At 43.4% G+C, this 7,500-nt stretch overlaps 1 protein-coding gene across 4 annotated transcripts in view; it reads right to left on the reverse strand.

The window, feature by feature from the left end:
- The window catches only part of EBF3 (EBF transcription factor 3), a 120,869-nt gene that overhangs the window by 69,225 nt on the left and 44,144 nt on the right, over nucleotides 1-7,500 (reverse strand). The window lies entirely within an intron of this gene.

Genomic DNA, 7,500 nt, shown 5'->3' on the forward strand with positions numbered 1-7,500 from the left:
CCAGTTCTCTGTGGATATGGATCCAACCATCCACTTTCCTGTTGCCAAGGAGCGACCATCCAGTTCCCTATGGAACTGGATCCAACCATCTACTTTCCTGTGGCCATGGATCCACCAGCAGCTCCCAGAGTTGGTGGTTGCCCATGGGGCTGGTGGTTGCCCACAGGCCTGATGGATCAGCACAGTTCTGACCACATCCCTGTCTTTCTCCAGGCTCAAAATTAACTTGGCCAAGCTCTGTGCTGCAGAGAAGTCTGATCCTCCACGACCAGTACCCATGAAATTTCTGCCTCTGATACCACATAATGTGGGATCTAAACCCAAGAGCCAATTATTCAAATTTCACAGAGATGCAACGAACACCTGACAACATAAATAGAAGTAACTCCACTGGTATCGACGGATTTGCACATGCTTTTGCAAAAGGTCATTTTAGACCTTAATATTTTATAAGTTCTTACTTTGATGTCATAATTTTGTCGGGTTATTTAAGTATTTTATTGCAGCGCTGGTGAAAAATGCCTTGCGAGTCTTCTGCGAAAAGAATTTATTTCCCATTCGTCTTGGGGAGAACGAAGGTCCGTTTACAGATAACGTGAAACCTGTGTTCTAATAAGAGATACATCTTTAATTATTCATTATTACACTTATTGGTATCTTACACTGCACTTAACAGCCAGGCAGATCTCTGTTCTCTGCTGGAGCTCAGCAGCAGCTCCATGGATGAAACCTGAGTGGTGCCAACACCAGCAAATTCCTGGTGCCATTTTGGCACAACCATTTGGCATCATCCTGTTGCTTTGCCACATTTACCGGCGCCACCGAGCAACAGCAACCTGCCTGTGTGTCCTATAAAAGCAGCAAGGCTGTCCTCAAAAGCTGTGATTTTCTCTTCATGGTGCATATGGTGTTTTCTTGGTTTCAATGATATGGTTTAATTTGAGGCCTGGGGGCTTGGGCAGGGCAAATTAAAGAGCAGACGAAGCGTAAGCTGTAAAAAAGGGTTTCGTTCCTGTCACTTGCCCTCATAAATACAAGATGGTTTTGCCTCGGATCTGGTAGTTACAGTATGGACTAAAAATCAAAAGCAAGTAAAGGTCTTCTCCATGTGTATATCTGAATTGAATTTTTAATGGTTATTTATTTTAAAAACGTGCAAAACACCTCATGGTAGTGATACATAAAATCATAAAATGGCTTGGGTGGGAAGGGGGCCTTGAAGATCATCTGGTTCCAGCCCTCAAAGTGAGCTTTGTAAGCACTTCAGGAGTGTCCTGTCTCTCTATAACCTGCAGCAGGGTCTGAACAGCCCAGTGTGACGTGCTGTCCACAGATTCAGTTGTTCCAGCAGGAGTCTTCAAGCAAACATCACAGAGTCAGAGTTCATAATTCACTCCGCTCCAAACAGTTTGTTCTCCTCCATGAAATCCAGTCAAAGGAAATTTTCACCTGGAATATCTCAGGCAACACCAGGCTGTGCTGAGATCCTCAGGAGCCCACCAGCTTGAGGTGCTGCATTCTCAGCTTTCACCTTGATGTTGGCCTGAGGATGTTGACCTGTCAGCTTGGAGATTCTGCCTCCTCTCAAGTAACTTCTCTAGGACCCAAGAGTGGATGAGGTGCAAGCTCAGAGCCACACAGAGGAGTGTCCTCACAGGCTGGAGCATCACCACCATGGCATGGTGCACAGGTTGCTTGTGGGAGGACAACAGTGGCGGAAGCAGCTGAGCTCCACATTCATGAGAAAAACGGAAGAGCCACGCACGTATTGAGGAGGAACATCTGGGCTACTGTCAGCATCTTGCAGGCATTTACTTAATTGCAATCTTGAATGAAATTGTCCGTCATAAAAGATGCCTCGAGAATTTCGATTTCAGCCGTCTATCCGCGGCGTCTGCTCCTATCGTTTGTCTTAATTTTATTTCACTACCACTAACTGTAGGCACTACTTCAGAAATATTTTGAATTTAGTTTTAATTGTACGGCTTTCAACTCACGCAACATTTCTCTTTGTGTTGAAAGCATCACGGTGATTTATCCTCATTATTGTGTAAATAGGTTTCGGCAGTTCTCAGTAAATAAAACAAAGAGTGACAGGAGGAGAAGGGGGAATTTGCTTTCCTACCAATTAGAGTAGCCTTAGGCAGTACTTTTAAGAGGAGATAAATCCTGCAAATCACTAAAATGATCCTGTCACATGCACCAAATATTAAAATCACACAGCGGCGCACTTCATACAGTTTGCTTTGGTTTAATGAGTTGGGGTGGGCTTCGTCATGAGGTTTGCATCTCGCAGTTGGGGACTCTTGATTGACAGTGAAGATCATGCCCAACTGCAGCTTCCTAACCAGTAGGGCCAGATGGAAAATCACAATTCATGTTTAATATGCAGTTTTTCAGCTAACGAAAATTCCCAAATTGTCTCCTCACCTCCTACCTGAATTTTTTTTCCCCATAATAAATGCAAAATATGCTTCATATTAGCCAAGAGTGGTTTTTTCCCCCTTCCAGCAAGTTATTAAAAAAATCCTGTATAAATGATCCCTATTAAGTGAACAACCTGTTAACTTCTGCAATTATGTAAGTTATTAAAAGATAAGTTTGTGAAACATCTGTTGTCACACTCAGACACTTTTCAAAGTGAGTAAGTGGCCTGTCAGGGTAAAGGAAGAATCACAGAAGAAGACAGTTTAAAAGTACTAAAGAACTAAACAAATGCTTTGTTCTACAAAATTTGTGCTCCTGTTCCATGGTGGGGAGGTGCTTTATGGCAGAGAACACAACCTGGTAACGTCTGCAAGGGCGTTTTTAGTTACTGGAACAAAACATGATGATATAGCATAATATATGTAATAAACAGATGGTTGATATGGAGCTTTTAATGATAAACAAGACATAGCAGACGTATTGCATGGTGCCAGAGTGGCCCTTATAACGCACAGCCTCACTGTTAGAGCTCAGAGTGCCCTATTTTCAATTATTATCTCCCCCTCCACCCTTCTCCTGCAGTCAAGTTTTACACTCTGACATTTATACTTAGTATATTGAGCAATGATTGTTACCTTGTTCCAGCATTTTTTTTTGTGCAGTGCTTTATGAGAGTGGAACTAAATGTATGACAGGAACCCCAGTAACCTGAGACCCTGGGTCAGTAATGTATTAAAACAAAACAAGACACACATGGCTTTGGCACAGCAAGAAATCATGCAGGAATGGGGGCTGAGACAGGCTGAGATAAAGAAGGCCCTACCTAACAGCTGCAATTATAGCCTTCGTTATATGAGTCAATCCATTACTGCATATAGGCTTGACAAATTACCATAAATGCCAAGCCAGAACAACAGCCAAGTAATTTAGCTTCATCCAGGACACTTTGAAAGTTGGTACATCTAAATATTGCAGCGAGGCCTAATTAATTAATCAGTCTTGTCGGTGGTGTAATGATTATCTTTTTTTTTTTTAATTTAAAAACTCCCTCCAACTAAACAACTGGCAAATTATGATTATAGTAGTTGGAGGATAAAATCATTGATCTGCGCTCTCATTCGAAATGGGATTGCACATCAATTTGTAAACGTCCCAAAATAAATACAAGTTTTTCATTGCTCCTTCCAATAACGTATATCTGCAAATTAAAGACTTTACATTAAAGAAATTCTCGCTGTCAACTGCCCACAAGGTAACAAATGCTTGCAGAGGCTCCACAGAGTATTGATTTATAAGTATTAAATGATATGATTCTATTTTATCGCTTTCTCATATGTAGAAGAGCTGTCCTGCTCTGTGTCCAGGATGGAGAATGATGATTAACATTACCTCACACATTTATATTCCTCTGAAAAATATGGAGAGCCATGACTTCCACAGGGCACGTCTTCCTAACCTTGCAATTTATTAAGTCAATGTCTCACCAACCTCTTCATAGACACTTTGCCCATCACATTTAAGCATTTCAGAATTAACAGCGCTGCCCTTCCAGGAGGTGAAATCAGCTCTGTGTCGCTGGGGTGAAGCACAGAGAGGCTGAAACCAGCCCTGCTGGGCTGGGGCTCCTTCTGACCACCCTGCTGGGATTTGGGACTGCCCCTCCCACCCTGGCATGGGCCAGGTCTGCACCCCTCCACCAACAGCTCAGCTTATCCATACATCATCTTCTGCACTCCACCTGAATATCCCTAAAGGCTTATCTGGGTTGTACTTTGTGTTTTCCCAGGTTTTCCTCTATCCCCCCTCCCAGCTACCCTGCACAAGCACAAGTGTTTCATGGCACGGGCCTGCCCACAGCAGACCCCAGGTGAGTGCTCAGCACTCCCACAATTAAAACTCCAGGTGGCTCTTGCACATGGAAGTAGGCAGGGAAGGATTCTGCCACACTGGAAAACTGGCTGTGACACGTCCAGGATGACACAGAAAATATGTGACAGGAATAGACAGAGAAATTCTGTTTGAGACTAATCAGCAGGACCCAACTGAAGGGCTGACTCCTTCCTTCCTCCTCCTTCAGACACAAAATATTCCCTAACTTCAGCAGTAAATGGACAGAAAGAGGTGCAGGTAAGTCTTCTTCACTAAAAAATCCCAATTAACAGCTTGAAAAATACCCATGGTGGGTATCTGTCCTGGGGTGACTTTATGATGCTTATATGCCCAGTTGTCTGTTGTGTATTATGCTGGATATCACCCCAAATTTGCCCTAAACCAGGACGGTGTCACTGTAGAAAGGTTCCTGGACACCAGAAGCCATCACCCAGATAAAGACAAATCAGATCTTGTGTCCATAAAGGGGTTAAAATTCAGGTTACAGCAGACAACTTTAAGGCTGAAACAGCCTGTGTTTGACTTCCCACCTCATGCCCCTTAACATATTGCACAGATCCACAGATTATCCACAAGGATCATCGAGTCCAGCTCTTAAGCAAATGGCCCATACAGAGATTGAACTCACAACCTCTCCAGGTGATTTCCTACCCCTAACATCAGAAGATAGAGATGTTTCTGGCTGCAAGCACCCTCTGGAACACGGAGGGAAACAGAGATTCCCACCCCAGAGCTCTGAGGAGCCCAGCCCAGCTGTGACTGGAGGCTGTGAGGCTCCAGCCCTCTGTGAGCTGTGAGCTCTGAGCGAGGGGACTTTGGTGCCACCGGGCTCTGAGCTCAGCACTTCTCACATGACAACTTAGTCTAATTGAGTGGGACAAATTATCTTACAATGGACTCTGAGCAACAGCAGCAGGACTAAATCTATACTCCAGCTAACTCTGAACACATAATTTAGCCATAAGAGACTCGCAGCATCAGGGCTTTCCACAACTATCTGCTAAAAGCCAAAAGAAAATTAAATATCAAGAAATTGTGATTTTGGTTCCAGCAAGCAGCACCGTGTGTCCCCAGTACGTGAGCTCTGAGTTAGAAAAACAGTTTTGATCCTTCTCTGCCTGTTGTGCTTCTCTCTCTCATTGCCTGTGACTCCTTGCTCCATGATCCTTGCTCCACGCTGCTGGTGGTGGGAGAGCAGGGCAGGAGGGAGATTGTCTGGCTCTCAGCAGGACAGCTCTGAAGAAAGGCACTGCCCTGCCCTCCAGCCCCCCAGTCCAGTACCTGCAAGTCAGGAACAGCCACCAGAAAAAAAAATAAAATCCCATTCTAGCATTTAAATTCATTATTGGCTTTTCTCCCGCCATGAATTACCCAGAGTATAAAACATCCACTTTTGTTATTTGATGCTAATCCTCTTGGTAGAGCTCCAGTTCCAGAGGATATTTAGCCTGACTGATTTAGTCCTCTCCACCTTTGACTATCCCTATCCTTTGTAAGAACAGAATCTTTTTGATGTTAAAGTTGAGACATTTAAATGAAGGCCTTGAAAACACAAGTACTGACTTTGCTGACTCATAATCTTTAATAAATCAGGTGCTGGGTACTGATAAAAGGAGATACTGGGGGACTGTTGGACAGTTATCATTTGCCATCCAGTATGGCACTTTACTCCAATTTTTTGGGGATTTTGGGGCTGTTTTGTAAATTTCTGGGCAACGTGTGTGACACTAATTTGTGACAACTATAAAGAAAAAGCCAACTCAGAGCACATGAAAGAAATTGGTGTTAGTCCATCCATCCACAGAATTACCTGGAGTTTTTATATGTCCAGCTCCTTATACTCTGACCACAGACATTACAGCAGGTCAAATAAATGAGAAAATAATGAAATTATTATTGTGTGTGCTGCTCACACCATCATTGGGAGTCATTAAAGAAAACCAGAGTGCATCCAGTGCCTCAAAGCAAAGCTTCACAGCAGAAGCTCTGCTTCAAGAGGAGTTGCTCACTGTAACATTGGCACCAATTCTTTATTTGTATTTTTTGAAATGCGTTGAAAGCACATTATTTTACAAGCCAGCATCAACACAAATCTTGTTCTCTCAGAGTACAGCACTGACCACCACAGAAATCCTTTCACTGAAGTTGACTGGCCAAGGTGAGCCCACCATAACATCCACCTAGATGATTTTATCTGTATTTTTGGAATGGGTTGCTCCTGTCTCATTTCAGAATGAATGTTAATCCAGGGCACAAACCAATCTGAAATCCCAGAGCCAGAGCTCTGTGTTTGCTGAGAGAATTCCTGGAGGAGGGCTTGGGACAGTGGGAAGGGGGAGGTGGAAGTCCTGCCGAGCTGGATGGAGCCAGGAGATTGTACCAATTTTCCACTCTTCCTCACTGCCTGCTTCTCCTCCTGAAGAACAGTTCAGTTCCAGTGATGCATTTTTTTAACGACTGGCCTACTTTCTCAGGAGTGCGGGGCTGCAGGGACAGCTCTGCCTGCTGCTCCTCAGCCTTGCTTCATCCACCACCTCATCCTCCTCTGCCCCTGAACGATTCCAGCTCTTCTCAATCCTGCCCCCCCCAAAAGGAACCTATCGATGGCTCACCTGGGCTGCAAAAGAGCTGCAAAGCAGAGCCCCAGCTACCTCTGCTCCTGGGCTTTGTAGAGCCATTTCTTTATTAATTTAATACCTCTGTGCTCAGCCGTGGTGCGGAATTCAGGATTGATTCCTACGCTGATTTCCACAATATGATTTACATAGGAGCTGAGTGTAAATTTAAAATAATTTGGACTGAATGATCCTTACTAGAATGGATGGCCTCAAGAAAAGGATGGAAAATAAAAGCAGCTTTAGTCAGAATCTAAGCAATTTGCTGCCAAATACAAGCAGCATTTCCCCAGATTATAATTTACACTGTATTAACTGTCAAGAGTACTTTTGAGAAATATAGATAACAATTCAGATGCAATCGATAGGGAGTGACAGTTGATTTTAAAGCTTAATGCAAGACAAGAAAGAAATGACTGGGGTATCAGCTCTGGAAGAATAAATTTGTTTTGTATTTGATTTTTGTGTTAAATTTATTACTGCCAAGAACAGCTCTCTTTCAATAATATTAAGAACAAGATTGTGAAATTGCAACATGTTTGTCTCCCACAGTTTTCACAGCATATCC

The sequence above is a fragment of the Zosterops lateralis genome (assembly GCF_965231275.1).
Source record: "Zosterops lateralis genome assembly, chromosome: 8".
Taxonomy (NCBI): Eukaryota; Metazoa; Chordata; class Aves; order Passeriformes; family Zosteropidae; genus Zosterops; species Zosterops lateralis.